The sequence below is a fragment of the Balaenoptera acutorostrata genome, chromosome 1 (genome assembly GCF_949987535.1).
Source record: "Balaenoptera acutorostrata chromosome 1, mBalAcu1.1, whole genome shotgun sequence".
In the NCBI taxonomy this organism is placed as follows: Eukaryota; Metazoa; Chordata; class Mammalia; order Artiodactyla; family Balaenopteridae; genus Balaenoptera; species Balaenoptera acutorostrata.
In genome coordinates this window covers 20017804-20037218 of record NC_080064.1, presented here as the reverse complement: position 1 = coordinate 20037218, position 19415 = coordinate 20017804, and the positions used below count along the sequence as shown (strand labels likewise).

The 19415-nt window shown below is 41.4% G+C and overlaps 1 long non-coding RNA gene across 3 annotated transcripts; it reads left to right on the top strand.

The window, feature by feature from the left end:
• The first annotated feature begins 39 nt into the window (after window positions 1-39).
• LOC103008834 (uncharacterized) lies at window positions 40-19022 on the top strand. 3 transcript variants are annotated; one of them, XR_450671.2, is made up of 5 exons: window positions 40-218; window positions 913-1214; window positions 2215-2364; window positions 5972-6099; window positions 18258-19022. It is a non-coding gene; the product is annotated as an uncharacterized LOC103008834 (long non-coding RNA). The 3 variants fall into 3 exon arrangements; XR_009009211.1 differs by having other exon boundaries at window positions 892-1214; window positions 5972-6026; XR_009009210.1 differs by having other exon boundaries at window positions 892-1214.
• The last annotated feature ends 393 nt before the right edge of the window (window positions 19023-19415 follow it).

The window sequence follows — 19415 nt, the reverse complement described above, 5'->3', positions numbered from 1 at the left end:
GAGGGAGCGGCGCGGGGAGAGAGTAGGACTCGCTGAGGGAGGGCTAGAGAGAGCCACGCCCACCGCGCCGACGTCTCTGCGCATGCTCCGGGCGCCAGCTGTGGGGATGCTCCGGGCGCTAGCTGTGGGGATGCTCCGGGCGCTAGCTGTGGGGACTTTCCGCAGCGCTCAGTTCACATGTGTACGTCGGAAGTGATACTTGGGTCCGGCATTCAAGGGTAGGTGTGAGAAGTTGCTTTCTCCTAAGCTTTCGAAAGAAGGCGTTTGTTGGGGCTCTGTATCCGTCTTCAGTGAGGTGGTAAATTTTCTAGTGCTGGGGTCGCTCACACAGTTATCTCAGGCATGGGTCCTGTGTGGTGCAAAACGTAGGTCCGGGTTCGCGGCCCCACAGCACTAATCGGGGTTTTAAAGTCCCGTTTATTTTCTCAGAGCCTGGCCCCGTCCTCGCCGTAGCTTCGCCTCCGTAAGTGGCGGGGTCATTCCCGGGAGGCGGGGACCTCCCGGTTCTGGAAGCGGGCTACCTGGGCGACCCAGAGGGTCCCGGCGCGGTGACCCTCTTCTGAGACTTGAGCTTTTTTTTCCGTTTGCTTGAAGGCAGGGCTTCTCAGCCTAGGCACTACTGACATTTTGGGCCAGATAATTCTGTTTTTTGGGGGGGAGCAGTCCTGTGCGCTGTAGGGTGTTTATCTGCATCCCCTTCTTTCCCCCAGTTGTGACAACCAAAAATGTCTCCAGATTGCCAGACATCCCCTCCCGGGGAAAATCGTCGGGAGATAGGATTAGGTTTAGGAGATACTCTGGGTTTTGGGGAAGTGACCCTTTTCAGAGCCGGCAGCAACGATGTCTTAGCTACGTGAACGAACTTGTGGCCGGGCTCGCGCGCTCTTCCAGACGCTCTCGTTCCTGTTCCAGCGTCTCGCTGGAGTCGGTCGTGGTCCAGGAGTCAAGAGCCCGCCCGGGAGAAGGAGCAGGTCACGGTCTCGGTCCGAAAGGCGCCACCAGAGAAAGTACGGGCGCCACTCGCAGTCTTCCTCGCGGAGCGGGTCGCAATCCCGCAGGAAGTGCCGCTCTCGGGGAAGGTCGTATTACAGAAGGGCCTTCTCGAACACGCAGGGTGACAGTACTAGGGCTTTGACCCTGTGGTGTACCCGAAAGAACACAGCACTTGGAGGGAGAGATCCAGGAAGAGGTCGCAGAGCAGAACCCCGTTTCCTGTAAGTAAGAAAGGTGGGTGGGTTATTTGTGGTTAAGAGAGGCGCACAGGTTCACCTCTTTTTACATGTAGGGCGACAGTATATGAGTAGGCTAGGGAACCAAGGTTGTTGTATCATTTAATTTCTTTGATTTCTTTTGATGTATGAAATCTCTGTAGCTTTGGGTTGGGGGCGGTATTATCTTTTTTAAAAAATAAATTTATTTATTTTATTATTTTATTTTATTTATTTATTGTTTCTGGCTGCGTTGCGTCTTCGTTGCTGCGCGTGGGCTTTCTCCAGTTGCGTCGAGCGGGAGCTACTCTTTGTTGCGGTGCGCGGGCTTCTCATTGCGGTGGCTTCTCTTGTTGCGGAGCATGGGCTCTAGGCGCGCGGGCTTCAGTAGTTGGGCGTCGCAGGCTCTAGAGCACAGGGTCAGTAGTTGTGGCGTACGGGCTTAGTTGCTCCGCGGCATGTGGGATCTTCCCGGACCAGAGATCGAACCCGTGTCCCCTGCACTGGTAGGTGGATTCTCAACCATTGCACCACCAGAGAGGCCCGTGGGGGCGGTATTATCTGATTAGCAGACAAAACTATACAATCACAATCTATAGCCTGTTTTTAAATGGACATCATACCCCTCGAGATTAAAGATTAATTGTGGCTTTAAATGGCTCAAGGTGGAGGAATCTAGTGCAGGCAGTTCTTAATGGAACCTTTTAAATGTCTATTAATGACATTAGTTTACCAGCTCTGAGCAGCTTTAACAAATCTTGCCTTCAGCTTTTAATAAGTTAACTAATGACTGCGGGAGGAACGGTATTAATTTTCCTTTCTCTTTTGCGTTTTCTGTCTCCACCCTTTTTTACATTTACTGGCATAACAAGACTGTGGAGTATTTTATAAACATAAGTGAGCATCTTTATCTTGCTTTTATAATAAAGTGCATCCTTAGTTTGTCATTCTTAGCCTTTTTGGGGTATGCTATAGAATTAATGAGTGTTCGGTGTTTTCTTTGTAGGTAAAATGGAGCTATTAGAAATAGCAAAAGCAAGCGCAGCTAAATCATTCAGAACAGCCAACCTTGACTTCCCAGCTAGTCTCAGAACTGTTCCTTGTAGCTAAAGAAAGAAACTGTGGAACAGCTGTATCAAATACTGCAAAGTTCAAGGTAAGCCAGATTTATCCAAACAAAACTTACAGAAAAACTACCATCAGAAAGATTTGGCTAACCATTTTTATCTGATTTACCTTAGACTATACTTCTCAGAAAGTCTAGCTAAACCTAATTTGCTAAAGTCAAAATAGCAGATCTGAAAATACTAGACAGGCTCTCACTCATGAAAATGAGAGAGTAATGACCATACCAGATTGGGACTGTCCCTGAAAGTCCCATATTCCAAGGAATCCCTCCTGGGTAAAAAAATGCCCTGGTTCTCAGCAGTGAGTGCAAAGATTAGCAGGGGAGAGGAGGGGCGCAAAACCCATATTATGGCCCCCCAAAAAAGAGGCTGAAGACTACACCTTTTTTATGAATACGATGATAGTCTGCCTTCTGTTAACCACAAATGAATATGGTGATTGTCAGCCTTCCCTTGACCAGTGATATTGGCAACCATTTGTGTGGTTCACATAGTATATCCATTGTAGCCTTCTCTCAGAGCAACTTAAGTTCTAGTCAGGAATGTTAACAGTCCAATTAACTGTTTGCTCTGTATGGAGATAGTGCTAGTGTAATTTTTAACTTTATGAATATTGTGACCATGTTTTCTAAGAGTTCAGATAATGAAAATGAGAGTGAGTTCCATACCAATGCCAGCATGACCCAGACAATACCAAGGAAGAAGACTAAATGGCTATGTTATTTTAATGATAGATGGAAGGACACTTACTACTGGATTAGGGAGGTAAATAATCCAAAAGGAGCATACTGCACAATATGTAGAAAAGAATTCGGGGTTGGCCATGGTGGAGAAGGGAATGTGAAGACACATATGGGGACCGAATCCCACAAATCCGGGATGAGACAAGCAAGCACTTTTGAATCAATACAAAGTGTTTTTGTCTCCCCAAAACACACCAGTGCTCAATGGAAAATAGCAGCTGCTGAATTAGCTTGGGCATATCATACAAATGAACATGCGTTGTTCTATTGCTCTCTTGATCGCTCTGTGAAGCTGAGTAAAGTTACATATCCTGATTCAGAGGTTGCAACTAAAATGTCTTGTGGGCGAACAAAAGGGGCGATTTTGATCACGGATGTGTTGACCCCTTACAGTATAGAGCTGATCCTGTCAGATCTTACCAGCAGTCATGCTTTCTATGGTATATCAAGTGATGTGTTGAATCATGGCAATAAAAAGTGTTCCCCCTAGCTCTCAGGTACCTCGATTTGAAAAATGGAGTTTCAAACTGTCTTCTTGATTTCTATGAAGATTTTAATGAAACCTCAGAAAATACAAAACAAAAGATTGTTGATATCCTGTCCAAATACAAACTAGACTTTGCTCACCTATCTGCATATTCAGCAGATAGTGCAGATGTAAATTTCAGCAAATTCCATTCAGTCTATAAACTTCTTACCAAAGACAACGAAAATATCTTACCTGCTAAATGTCCTGCACAGCTTGTACACAAGACTGCTAAAAAAGGGTGTGATTTGCTTTCCTCTGACATTGAGACTTTCATAATGAAGGTTTTGGGTTACTTTTCAGTTTCTTCAAAACATGTAGAAGCACTTAATGAGATTTTTGACTTGGTAGAAATGGAAGGAGAGAGACTCCTTAGACAGATGCCAACAAGATGGCTGTCATTGTTGCCAGCCATAGGAAAGATGTTAAAATGTTGGCCTACTATAGAATCCTATTTTCAAAGTGTGGGAAAAGAAGAATGTCCTTCTCTAATTTGGAAGTGCGTTGAAGATGAGAATGGAGAAAAGGATTACAGTACAACAGAAATTTATATGCTTTTCTCCAGAACTGCTTGATGATCTTTGAAGAGGCCATAAGGAGCCTAGAAAAGGATAAACTGTCTGCACCTGCATTATTTGATACTATGTGTAAGTTGTGACAAAAACTCACACAGCAAAAAAATGACTCATTTTTTGGAAAGAAAACTGCTTTAGAACTGAAAAGAATGTCACCAGAAAAGGGCAACCAAATTAAACAGGATTTTCTCAACTTCTTTACTAGAACAATAACTCATTTGGAATCCAATTTCAATTTCACAAGTTCAAATTACCCCTGTGCTTTAAAACCATTTTCCCTGAGAAAGAGAGGTTTAACTTACAAGGACATTCAATGTGCTTCAGAATGTTTAAAAATAATGGATATTTTAGACACGGATAACCTCTATGATGAATTTATAGATGCAAAGGACCTGACTGACAAACAGTTGGTCTACCAAAATAAGCCTGTAGATAAAAAATGGATGGACATTTTTGGAGAGCTAGAAATTAATTCCTGCAAGTCCCAAAACTTGCTGTTGCTAGTAAGTAAAATCCTAAGTATTCCACCCTCAAATATTTTTATTGAGAGGATATTTAGATTGATGTCATCACATTGGACGGACACCATGAATCAGTGTAATGTGGGTTTGATAAGAGCACAGCTGCAAGTCAAAGAGAATTTCACATTTGACTGTATTCAGTTTTACCACTACATAAAAGGAAAGAAGGATGTCCTAAAGGCAGCAGGCAGTTCAGAGAAGTATTATTGGAAAAGGAAACCAAAGGAGTGAAAAGATCCTGTATCATGAGGCAGAAAGGAACATGCCACTGTTATTTTTTAATAAATATAGCAATGTTTGTTTAATTAATCCTATTGAATTTACATTCTCCTTTAAAAAATTCTTATGTTTTTATGTCTTAAGAATACAGAATAATATAGCCTATAAAGTTTAAATATTCAACTGTTTAAAACAAGTAAATTGCTGTATCAGAGGAGGGAAATGCATAAAGATATTGTTACATATTTCTCATACATTATTTAATTAGTCCTGTTATTGTCACTGTTAACAAGTCCTATTTTTAAATAACAGCATTTATGTAAATGAAGGATAAATTATATAACATGTAAACACCTGTCTTTCATATTTTTATATTAAAGTAATGACACTTGTGTATAATTATTATCTATTGTATTATGGTGTGTATGTGTATGTTTTTGTTTGTTTTAGCTTTGTCCCAGATTGGCTCCCCCTACAATCAGTCCTTTTATCTTTCTTAACTATGGAATTTTGGTCCCTGTTTTAAGTGGATTCTCTTTGGGATTCCCCCCTCCCTGCTCCTGTACCAATTATCCTTGGCTAAAGAGAATCACCAAATAATTACTTTAGGCTGAGGTGGTAAGGAAGGGCCTTGTAGGTTGAATTGGGTCTGTTAAAATGGAGACTAGGCCTAAAAATCCCTCAAGCAGACAAAGCCAGTTAAACCATGTAAGCAAAACTTAATCTAGCTTACTTCATGAATGTTAACAAAACTAAATTTAGGATATTTCTTGCAAATGCCTCTGATAATCATACCCAAAACTTAGTGTCTTCCTAAAATGGTATAAGATAATCACTTTTAACCAATCCCCTGCCATTTGGAAACCCCCATTGTTTAGTAACCAATCCTTGTAAAAGTTAAACAACTTCCTCAATCTCATGTTATAAGCCATCCTATAAACATGCCTTTGAGCTTCTTGCCATTTTCAGTCTGAAGTCTCCCAGTTTGTGAACTGTTCTTTTGTGTGCACAATAAACTCTTAAGATTTTAATTTGATCTGATTTTTTCACAGTTTCTTGTGTCATAAGTGGGATCTGAAGACTATCCCCTGACAAGCCCTGAGGCCGGTGAGTAACCAGGTGCCAGTACCTAACAAGCCCATTGTGCTCACTGCTTTCTCATTGGCCATGGAATTCTAGGGTAAGTCTCTCTTGGATCCAAGCTCTGCTCTCTTTGTGTCTGGAGCTCTCTGACTTTATTGTGCATACTGGCTCATCTTCAAGCTTTTTGGTCACCCTTCTGTCTGTAAAGGGAGAAAACCCATGATTCCCTGGGTCTCTAGATAGCAGTAAAATTCCCACACTCTCTTATAGATACAGTCATTTTTAGGGAATCTAAAGGCAAAGATTAGGGAATTTCCTCGTGATCCAGTGGTTAAAACTCTGCACTTTCACTGCTGAGGACATGGGTTCAATCCCTGGTCAGGGAATGAAGATCCCACAAGCCACGTGCCACCGCCAAAAAATAAATAAAGGCAAAGATTAGTTGCACCCAGTCTAAAACTCTTTCCCTACCTCCTTCAAAAACTCCTGCTTCTTATGTATATGTACTTAATGACCAGGATCTTGTCCCTTTTTGGAAAAATGAGTGCACTCTACATAGGGTAACTTGGAATTGCAGTGGAAACTTTGGGGAAACTTTAACTTAGATAAGGTAGTCCACCTTAGGGGTACCCCTGAAAAGATATGATCCCAAACCTTTCAAAAACAATGGAATGCATGGGACTTCCCTTGTGGTCCAGTGGGTAACTCTCCACACTCCCAATACAGGGGGCCTGGGTTCGATCCCTGGTAGGGGAACTTGATTCCATATACATGGCTCAACTAAGAGTCCACATGCCGCAACTAAGACCCAGCGCAGCCAAAATACATAAATAATAAATAAATAAGTAAATAAATAAATATTTTAAAAAACCCAATGGAATGCATTTTCGATTGATATGGAAGCCTCCAGAAGACAAAATGACTCTAAAATAGCCTCTTCTAATGGAATCATTACAATGAGCCAACGAAAAACTTAAGACCAAAGCTCTGATCGGCATGAATGACTTGAGTGACCTGCAGCTAATCACTCTGCTCCTGTTTATTCTCCTTAATCTGATTATTTCTGAACCCACTAACCCCTTTGATCTTTTACCCTTTCCCCCCAAACCCCCTAAATATCAGATGTCCTTTAAAATAAGTTACTCTAATGAACCAGGGATCAGTAGAATTTAAACCCTGGTCTTGAGCCAAGCTTTGAACCATTGTAAATGATTTTCCAGACCCTAAAAAGGACCAAACCACTGATAAATTTATAGAAGAATTTCAAAATTCTTGGTGCCTATGACCCTGGACTACCTGATTTTTACCAGTTTGTTAACACCGAGTCCAGGAAATGCTCAAAATTGGCTTCAAGAAATATATTGGAAAGACCCTACCTAAGATTTTGAAGGCCCCAACAAACATGCCTCCAGAGGTAGAATAAAAAGAGCAAGAAAATAAGTCAGCGGCTTCTTGAAGAAGTTCCCAAGATTTTCCCTATGAGAATTGACTGGGCCATATTACAATCCTGTTTTAGAAAAAAAACCAGTGGCAGATTTCTGAATTAGTTTAGAAGTAGTACTTAGACAATATTGTGGTCTCAAAGACCTGGGAACTGGTTTTGCCTTGTGTGCTCATTTTGTTAATGGGCTTAACCCAGAACTCAATGGTTTGTTACGGGAACATAAATTAGAATCAGAAGCCACTTCTCTCCCAGAGCTTCAACGTCTTGCTGAACATTTTGAAAGAACAACAGAACAGAAAAAGGCCGCTATCAAGAAAGTAAATTCATGGCCCTACGACTGCAACAACCTGGACCCAACTTCAAGAGGTCCATTCCTACTCCAAGTTTTGCCCCTATTGGTAGAGATAGCTGCAAATACTGTAATCAAAAGGGGCATTGGAAGAACAGCCCACTTTTTTTTTCTTTTTTGGCTGCACCACACAGCATATGGAACCTTAGTTCCCCTACCAGGGATCGAACCTGCGCCCCTTGCATTGGAAGCGCAGAGTCTTAACCACTGGACTGCCAGGGAAGTCTAAGATCAGGCCACTTTTAGCAATCCAGTTGCCCTATAAGAGAGAGCTCTCAACTCTCAGATTCTTGTGATGACTTTCAACAATGATAAGGCTCCAAGAAATTGCCCAGTAAGCTACTTTCAATAATTCCTTTAACTCAAGAATGAAAATTAAACTAAACTTAAATGGAGAAATTTCTACCATGTTGATAGATATGAGAACAACTCTACTTTTTCTTTCTTTTTTTTTTTTTTTTGTGGCTGTGCCATGATGCTGGTGGTATCTCAGTTCCCCACCAGGGGTTGAACCTGAGCCATGGCAGTGAAGGCCCCGAATCCTAACCACTAGGCCACCAGGGAACTCCCTTCCCCCCATCCCCCCAACTCTATTTACTTTAAAACCACCATGATACTTGAAGAACCTCCTCAGAGTAATAAAAATATCTTAGTAGTGGGAGTTTCCAGTCAAGTTCAAAGAGTTCCTTTATTGGAACCCATAACTGTTGGCTCTTTCTCTGAAAGTCATACTTTTCTATTATGCAGTACTGCCCCTGTGAATTTCCTAGGTAAAGACCTGCTTTCTATAGCTATTTACTATTTATAATAGCCAAGACATGGAAGCAACCTAAATGTCATCAACAGATGAATGGATAAAGAAGATGTGGTATGTACACACACACATACACACACACCAATGGAATATTACTCAGCCATAAGAAAGAATGAAATTATGCCATTTGCAGCGACATGGATGGACCTAGAGATTATCATACTAAGTGAAGTAAGTCAGACAAAGAAAGACAAATATAGTATGATATCACTTATATGCGGAATCTTAAAAAATGATACAGGGACTTCCCTGGTGGCACAGTGGATAAGACTCTGCGCTCCCAATGCAGGGGGCCTGGGTTCGATCCCTGGTCAGGGAACTAGATCCCACATGCGTGCCACAACTAAGGAGCCCTCGTGCTACAACTAAGGAGCCTGCGAGCCACAACTAAGACCTGGTGCAACCAAATAAATAAATAAATATTTTTTTTTTAAAATGATACAAATGAACTTATTTACAAAACAGAAATAGACTCACAGACAGAAAACAAACTTATGGTTACCAAAGGGGGGAGGGGAGGAATAAATTAATAGACACACACTACTATATATAAATAGATAAATAACAACGACCTATACTATATGGCACAGGGAACTACATTCAATATCTTGTAATAAATAACCTATAATGGAAAAGAATCTGAAAAAGTTATACATATATAACTTTGCTGTACACCTGAAACTAACACAACATTGTAAATCAATTATACTTCAATAAAAAGTTGGTTGTTTTGGGGGGAGAAAAAGATCTGCTTTCTAAATTACAAGGCCAAATAAAATTTTCCTCGGGAGAAATAACCTTAGACTTTCCAGACTCATCAGACACTGAAGCATTATGTGTTCTCCAAGCCCAAATTGATTGTCCAGAGGAGAATACTAAATTCCATAAAAATATAGATGTTATAGATCTCTCTGAAATCCCTGATACTTTTTATCAGGGATAAAAAGTATTAAAATTCAGAATGATCATTAAAATTCAGAATGATCCTTCTAAACTGCTTCCTAACTCACCTCAGTACCCCTTAAAGCCTGAAGCCATGTAAGGGGTCACCCCTATAATAGAAGATTTATTAAGTCAGAGGCTAATTATCCCCTGTATCAATTCTTGCAGTGCTCCTATCTTGCCTTTAAAGAAACCCTGTAGATGGGGATGGAGATTTGTATAAGACCTTAGAGCCATAAGTAAGAGCCACTGTGATACTGACGTTTCCAGGGGTACCAAACCCAAGTACTTTGTTGGCAAATATACCAACTGAATCCAAATGCTTTACAGTTGTGATCTTATGCTCTGCTTTCTTCAGCATCCCTGTGGGCAAAGTAAGTCAATATTTTTTTGCTTTTACTTGGAGAAATCAAGTCGTATCGGACGATAATGCATCAGGGATTTACCGAGGCTCCCCCACACTTCACAAATTTAACATCAGGATTTAAACACTCTGCTGCAATTTCTCAGAAATTCTACCTTGATTTAATATGTAGATGATTTAATATGTAGGAATCGATTCAACATATCTGTTACAACGACTGGCTTATAAAGGCTGTAAGGCCTCAAGATAAGCTTCAGTTACCACAAGAGATGGTTCATTATCTAGGTCATGACTTCTCTGCAAAAGGAATCTTTCTGTCTTTAGAAAGAATAAATACCATTCGGGACTTCCCTGGTGGCGCAGTGGTTAAGACTCTGCAGTCCCAGTACAGGGCGCCCAGGTTTGATCCCTGCTCAGGGAACTAGATCCCACATGCATGCCACAACTAAGAGTTTGCATGCCACAACTAAGAGGTCACATGCCACAACTAAGGAGCCTGCCCCCCGCAACTAAGGAGCCCACCTGCTGTAACTAAGACCTGGCACAACCAAATCAATAAATAAGTAAATATTAAAAAAGTAAATAAATACCATTCAAAATTATCCTAGACCTGTAAGGATTCCTCGGACTTGCAGGATATTGTAGGTCCTGAGTCTCGTATTTTTCTTTATTGGCTTCCCCACTCTATGAACTAAACGTAGCACTCAGGAATCTCTTCCTTGGAAAATAAAACATAAGGAAACCTTTACTGAACTCAAATGGGCTTTACAAAATCCTCCCACATTATTGCCCCCCAAATGTACTAAACCCTTTGTATTGTTCATCCATGAATGGAACAATCGGGCTTTAGGAGTCCTCACTCAAGAACATGGAGCAATAAATAGACCTATAGCCTCTTACAGCCTGCAGTTGGACCCAGCAGTCAGGGCATATCCAAATTGTTTAAAAGCAGTAGCTGCAGCAACAAAAAATTGTAGAGTCTTCCTCAGAACTTTTTCAGGGAAATGATTCATACCTACAGGTTCCTCATGCTATAGAAAGTTTACTAAATACTGAGCATTCACAGCATTTCTCAGTCAGGAGACTAACATCTTATGAGATTCTGCTCCTTCCTGTGTCCTTCAAACCTATGCATTCTTTGCTATAACTCTTTAAACCCTGCTACCCTCCTACCTTTACCTAACAAAGGAGAGACGTATAACTGTATTGAATTGGTTCCTCAAAATTTGACTCCTAGATTAAATTTACAGGAAACCCCATTAACCAATCCAGAATTAATACTCTATGTTGATGGCTCCTATGCCAAAAATTCTGCAGGAAAATATCAGGCTTCTATGTTGTTACTATCCCAAATGAATTATTAGAAAGGAAAGTTCTTCCCCAATTTAATTCAGCACAACCTGCACAGTTAGTTGGCCTGACTCAAGCCTGTGAGTTAGCCAAAGATAAAACTATAAATAGGTATGACCAATAGAGAGTATGCTTTTGGAGTAGTCCATGATTTTGGTATACTATAGAAACAGAGGGAATTCCTAACATCAAATGGCATGCCTATAAAAAATGGACCTCAGATTGCTGAGCTCCTCTGCACTATTACTACCTTCACAAGTTGCTGTCAGAAAAGCTGAAGCTTATACAGATCAGACCATGAATATCAAGGAAATGTTATAGCTGACTTTTATGCTAAGGTTGTAACTCAAGAGATTCAAAATGTACCAAAACTCTATAACGAATTAACTCCATAAAATTGATCCAAATCAAATCACTTATGATAACTTATTTAACAGACAAGCAAGTTTATCTATATTAGAAAACAAAAGTGGCACCAAGTAGGATGAAAATTTGATATAAAAAGAAGACTGGGAGGCCCTGAGTAGCCACCTGGTGTGTTTCCTGAACCCCTCAAGTTGCCACTTTTGCAAGCACTCTATGACTATTCACCATGGAATTGACAAAATGATTCAAATTATGAAAAAGTATTGGTGGGGTAACTGTTCTAAGATGGTGTGAAACATCTCTAATTAATGTCTAACCTGCCAATCACATATCCTGGGTAAGTCCATTATAGTGGCTCCAGAACTGCTCCCTCACCATCTGGACCATTTGAACATTTGCATTTGCATTTCATTCATTTGCCTCCTTCTATGGGCCATCAGTATGTACTTAATAATAGTATGTCTGTTTTCTAGATGGGTAGAAGCTTTTCCATGTTGGAAAGCTGTTGCCACCACTATAGCAAAGAAATTATTAGAAAATGTTTTTTCCCTTCAGGGAATACCAAACTTAATTTATTTTTTAAATTTTATTTATTTATTTTTCGCTGCATTGGGTCTTCGTTGCTGTGTGCGGGCTTTCTCTAGTTGCAGCAAGCGGGGCTACTCTCTGTTGCAGTGTGCAGGCTTCTCTTGTGGAGCATGGGCTCTCGGCGTGCGGGCTTCAGTAGTTGTGGCACGCGGGCTCAGTAGTTGTGGCTTGTGGGCTCTAGAGCACAGGCTCAGTAATTGTGGCTCCCGGGCTTAGTTGCTCTGCGGTATGTGGGATCTTCCCGGACCAGGGCTTGAACCCCTGTCCCCTGCATTGGCAGGCAGCTTTTTTTTTTTTTTTTTTTTTAATTTATTTATTTTTGGCTGTGTTGGGTCTTCGTTTCTGTGCGGGGGCTTTCTCCAGTTGCGGCAAGCGGGGGCCACTCTTCATCGCGGTGCGCGGGCCTCTCACTATCGCGGCCTCTCTTGTTGCGGAGCACAGGCTCTAGACGCGCAGGCTCAATAGTTGTGGCTCACGGGCCTGGTTGCTCCGTGGCATGTGGGATCCTCCCAGACCAGGGCTTGAACCCGTGTCCCCTGCATTGGCAGGCAGATTCTCAACCACTGCGCCACCAGGGAAGCCCCTGGCAGGCAGCTTTTTAACCACTGTGCCACCAGGGAAGTCCCCAAACTTAATTTCAAGTGATAGAGGGATTCACTTTACTGGACAAGTTATAAAACAACTAGACAAGGTTATTCAAACGTAATGGCACTACCACTGTCCCTGTCATCCTCAGTCTTCAGGAAAGGTTGAATGCACCAATAGCATTCTAAAATTAAAATTGATGAAATTAACTGAGACCACAGGATTACCTCGGCCTAAAGCGTTACCTTTAACTCTGATGACAATAAGATCAGCACCTTTTGGAAAATATAAGTTGACGCCTGATGGACTTATATATACTAACAAATGTAATATAGATAGCTAGTAGGAAGCAGCCGCATAGCACAGGGAGATCAGCTCGGTGCTTTGTGACCACCTAGAGGGGTGGATAGGGAGGGTGGGAGGGAGATGCAAGAGGGAGGAGATATGGGGATATATGTATAGGTATAGCTGATTCACTTTGTTATAAAGCAGAAACTAACACACCATTGTAAAGCAATTATACTCCAATAAAGATGTTAAAAAAAAAAGTTGACGCCTGATGAAATCATTACTGTGTGACCCATGCCCTTAATGATAGAACCCCACATGCTCGTCCAGCTCTTGTGAACTCTGATATGACCAAGTACTGTAAGGCTCTAGTGCAATATTAGAAGCTTATTTCCAGCAGGTCAAAGAGGCCTTTAGAGACCCTCAACCTGATGAGGACTTTCTACCCCACACTTTGGAACCCAGTGACAGTATTCAGGAAAACACATCAACCAAAAGCTGCACTTGAACCTTGATGGTGTCCCATCAGGTTCTTTTAACCTCTCAGATAGTAGTCAGATTACAGAGTGTTGAACCGTGGGTTCATATCTTTCAACTAAAAAGAACTCCCTCAGACTCTCGGACCTGTCAACCTACAGCCGACTTAAAATTAAGGATACCAGGGAAAAATTTTACCCAGAAGCAGACAACCACATGATGTAGACAACTTTCCCAAGTCAATGGAACAAGACCACTGGTGCCAAAATTAACATGCTTTTATTATTAATAATTCTATTAAGCCTTTACTAATGTTAAGTATAAACACCTCTTAATTGACACTGTACAAAATAAAATAGCAAGAGTGACTAATTAAGTAGAATGTTGGATATGTACCCAGATTGATGAAGAACCTGATGTATTCTTACAGTTATATCTTGCTAACAAAACAGTTTGGTATCAACCCAGTGGATTATGGACACATTCCTAAAGCCTAACTAACCAGCCCTTCCCAATTATATTTCCTATTCATCCTCCAATAAAAGAAAAATTTCCACTTCATATTTTCAGTAATCAAACAGATTGTCACTCTTTGGGACTTATCACTCCTCAGTAGTGTAATGAAACTGTTCGGATTAGACTTTCTTAACAAAACTCTAAAGATTCTCTACCTATATTCATTACCAATACTATGACCAAAATAAAATTTCCCTGACTGGATGTTCTCCAATCCCTAATCCCATGGCGAATTCTTCCTTCTGTCTAAATTCAGTAATCGAAGCACTACTTGCTCATGGTTCTTGAAGAAACCTCGGGTAACCAATCCACAAATTGCCCAAGCCAAGACCATCAGAACTTAACTCTGTCCCTAAGAGGAGTGGGGCTTTATTTCCAATGCAACACCACTCTATATCAGGAACTTCCCCTAAACTGGAATGGTCATTGTGGGTTAGATCTATTAACTCCCAATAGTCAGAAACAAAAAAAATATCTGCACATGAAACCACCAATCTTGATTCATTTATTCATAAGAGAAATCCATGAAGCACCAAAATCCTCTCACTACACACAATGCTGGATTCCTTCCTTTGTCAGAGCATTAATTCTTCATATTGGCACCTGTAAATTAGAAAAGGCTGTTTTATATATCTCTAAAACTTAAAAAAAAAAAAAGCTTCAGTGACACAGCTAATTCTCTCCAAGCCTTAGATACCAAGGTTTCCAGCCTTGCTTCAGAAGTCTTACAAATAGAAGAGTCTTAGGCACCTAACTGCCCAACAAGGAGGTGCGTGTATTGTCATTGGTGAAAAATGTTTCCATGTTAATAAATCAGGAATTGTTACCCCAAATTTAAAAGATCTTAAAGGTCAGATGTTCATCTTTCGCCAAATAGGTGACACGGTTCATCCACTGATTTCTTTAGTTAAGTCTTGGCCCCTGGGAATCTCTGCCCTAGGGAATTTTTCAGTCCTTGGGTATTATTCTCATAGTCATCACATCAATTTCCCTAGTGTGTTGCATCTTCTCAAGAGATTTAAATACCTTTCAGCAGCTACTCACGCATCAAATGATGTCCATCAGGATTAGGCAACTAGAAGAACTCAATGATCCAACCACCCATGTCTACCATGACTATACAACTGTCAGTAATAGTGACTGCACACAATCCACCCCACCCCCCACCCCCCAAAAAAAGAAAGGAATTCCCTGGTGGTCCAGTGGTTAAGACTTGGCGCTTTCACTGCCAGGACCCGAGTTCAATCCCTGGTCGGGGAACTGAGATCCTGCAAGCCTCGTGGTGCGTCCAACAAACAAACAAACAAAAAACCAATCCATCCTACCAACATCAACAGTGGTACCCGAGAGTAACCCTATACTAGAACATATACAGGAACAAGAACTTGCTGAGGGTATGACCAAAAGTGGAGACCAGCCTTAAAAATCCCCCGAGCAGGAACTTCTCTGGTGGTCCAGTGGCTAAGACTGCACTCCTGATGCAGGGGGCCAGGGGTTCGATCCCTGGTCAGGGAACTAGATCCCACATGCCACAACTAAGTGTTCGTATGCCGCAACTAAAGATGCCACATGTGGCAACGAAGATCCCGAGTGCCGCAACTAAGACCCAGAGCAGCCAAATAAATAAATATTAAAAAAAAAAATCCCCTGAGCAGACAAAACCAATTAGGCCATGAAAGGGAAACTTAATCTTGCTTATTTCATGAATGTAAACGAAATTCAATTTAGGTTATTTCTTGTAAATGCCTCTGATAATCATAAATGAAATTTAAATTGTCTTCCTAAAATAGTATAAGATAATCACTTTTAACCAATCTCCTACTGTATGGAAACCCCTATTGTAATAATCGATCATTGTAAAGGTTGAACAACTTCCTATTCTCGTGTTATAAGCCATCCTGTAAGGACATGCCTCTGAGCTTCTTGCCACTTTCTATCTGAAGTCTACCAGTTTGCGAACTCTTCTTTTGTATGCGCAGTAAACTCTTAACATTTTACTTTGATCTGATTTTATTTTTGACAGGTCTTATCAGAAATGAGGGAGGCTTTCTAGAAAAAGGAAGAGTATTAGGAAAAAGTACAGAATTAGAGAAGTGTAGACATGTCAAAAGAAAATGAGATAGATTAATTTGACCTGAAAGGCCAGTTGAGACCAGCTCATAAAGGGTTTTTTGAAAGCCCAATTTGAGTTAGTAGGCAATGGACTCCCCTTAAAGTTCCTTTGCAGAGGAGAGGGAAATCATCTGAGCTGACCTTACGAATACTTTGGAATCAGTTACTAGGTTACACTGAAGTAGGATTAGACTATCGATCTGGAGACCCCGAAGGTACTTTTGTAAAGAAGTAGGCAAGAGGTGTTAAGGAAGCATGGGATCCCTACAGAGAGAACAGGATGACTTTGCACTGAATACTACAGGGAGGATCAGGTTTGGTGTGGAGAGTAGGTGTTGAAGTTAGCTTTGCACAAGCTGAATTTTTCAAACAGCTGGAGCCTCAGGTCTAGACCTTGGAGAAAAGGCTAAAGATGTGGGATCCATTGTTCAGAACCCCTTGAAGTAGATGCAAGAATAAAGAAAAAGGGGAGGGTTCAAGACAGCCTTAGGAATTGCCTACATTTCAGGAAGTGGAAGGAGGAACAGTTAAAGAAAATAAAGTGTGATCACAGAAGAACAGCTAGGGGAGTTCAGTGCCATGGTAGCCAAGGAAAGAAGAGCTTCAGAAAGAAGGCATTAAGATAAAAAGGATAAAAACAGAAAAAAACTTTTGGCAATTTGGAGGCCATGGAAGATCAACTTTAAGAGAATGGTTCTATTAAAAGATTAATGAAAGAGATTTAAAGGTGTCTTACGGACCTTTTCACACACCATTGATTCCCTGATGTTCACCTTCCCCTGTGTTTAAACTGAAGACCCGTGGCACCATATGCCCTCCCTAGCTGAGCAGATATAAACAGGGTTCTAGTCATGGCTCCCCTGAGTAGCTGGGTGGCCTCCTATTTGAAAAATAACTTCTCAAAGGGCAGAGGCTTGGGAGAGAACACTCAATTTCCTTCTAGCTTCAGATGCCACGGTACAGGGGTAAAAAAGAAGTTCCATGTACATGAAGCTCAGATCTTATGGGAGAGATAAAAGACATAAACAGAAGAAACAATCAATAACCAGAGGAATCTATCATAAAATACAGGTATAGACAATTAGAGAATAGGGCGACTCAAGCTACTAACAATGTGAGGTGTGAACCTTCCCTCATGGTAAACACAATACCAGAAATAACAAAAATAATGCTCTTGTCTCCAATGAACAAGGAGGCCATTAAAAGCTTTGGCTTTAGAGCTAGACACACCTGAGTTTAATGCCTGGCTTGGGTACACCTAGGTCTATAATACTGAACAAGTGATGTAACCTCTCCAAGCTGCAGTTTTCTCAGGTCTATAGCACTACCTCTTTCACTGTGGGCTGTGATGAGAATTACACGAGTATGGAAAAGGTACTGGCATAGTGCCTGGTACCTAGGAAAAGCTCAATTCATATTTGTTGAATGAATGAATATGAGCTAGTAATCTTAAGAGCTCTCTGGGGGAGGTAAGACCTTGGAATATATGTGAAATGCAAGGGGAGGAGGGGTTCCACGGACACTAATGGAGGGACAATAAAGCAGGGTGGTTAAGGCATGGGCTTTGGAGGCAGATCTGGGTTCAAATATCAGTTCTGTCACTTATAATACTATGACTGAGGAAATCACCTAATTCTAAACCTTGTGAACAGAAAAAAAAAAAACTGAAGCAAAAATGTCAAACATCTTTTTTTATTGCAATAAAATGTATGTAACATACAATTTATCATTTTAACCATTTTTAAGTATATGGTTTTGTGGCATTAAGTATATTCACATTGTGCATCCGTCACCACCAGCCATCTCCATGGATACATGGATATGAGTTACATTGTTGGTTTTTTTTTTCCTTTTTAACTTGGATTTACAGAAAAAAATGAACAGATAGTATAGAAGGTTTCATATTACTCCCCCCACACACAGTTTCCCTATGAACATTGTGCATTAGTGTGGTACATTTGGTATAATTAATGAACTGATATTGATGCATTATTATTACTGAAGTCCATAGTTTATACAGATTTCCTTAGTTTTTACCTAATGTCTATTTTCTGTTCCAGGATCCCATCCAGGACAGCACGTTACATTTATGTCTCCTGAGGCTCCTCTTAACTGTGACAGTTTCTCAGACTTTCCTTGTTTCTGATGCACAGATTTGAGGAGTACTGGTCAGGAATATTGTAGGTGTTGGTTATTTTTTGTATGTAACATTTCATGATTAAAAATTACTAATCAGGGGGACTTCCCTGGTGGTCCAGTGGTTAAGAATCCATCTGCCAATGCAGGGGACACAGGTTCCATCCCTGGTCTGGGAAGATCCCATATGCCGTGGGGCAGCTAAGCCCGTGCACCATACTACCAAGCCCGAGCTCTAGAACCCGCGTGCCGCAACTACTGAGCCTGCGTGCTGCAACTACTGAAGCCTGCACGCCTAGAGCCTGTGCTCCACAACAAGAGAAGCCACTGCAGTGAGAAGCCCACGCACTGCAACGAAGAGTAGCCCCGCTCGCCGCATCTAGAGAAAACACTGCGAGCAGCAATGAAGACCCAGCGCAGCCAAAAAACAAAAAAGAACCTAAGAGTGGTGATCATTAAAAAAAAAAAGAAAAATTAGTAATCAGGGACTTCCCTGGCGGTCCAGTGGTTAAGAATTCGTGCTTCCACTGCAGGGGGCACAGGTTCGATTCCTGGTTGGGGAACTAAGATCCCGCATGCCATACGGCATGACCAAAAAGAGAAAAAAATTACTAATCAATTGTGATAGCAATACCTGTTGGGCCTACCTTAAAACACACACACACACACACACACACACACACACACACACACACACACCCCACCCACCCCCCCCCCGTGCTGTCAATTTAGTGCAAGCCAGCATCATTTCTCACTCTAATCACTGCAGTTGTCTCTCTGCTCTATATTGGGCCTCCACTCCTCCCATCTTTTCTCCACACAGCAGCCAGAGAGGCTTTAAAATATAAATCAGCTTCTATTTCTTCTGGTCTCCAGATGCTTCAATGGCTTCTTTTCTTGTAGACTAAAATACACTACAGGATCCTTCATGCTCTCATCACTTACCACTCTTCCCCCGGCTCACTCTGCTCTGTCACACTGGCTTCCTTGTAGCCCCTGAAACACACCGCACTCCTGCCCTAGGACCGTTGCACCTGTCCTTTACCTGGAACGCTCCTCCTCCGCACAGCCACCGGCTCACT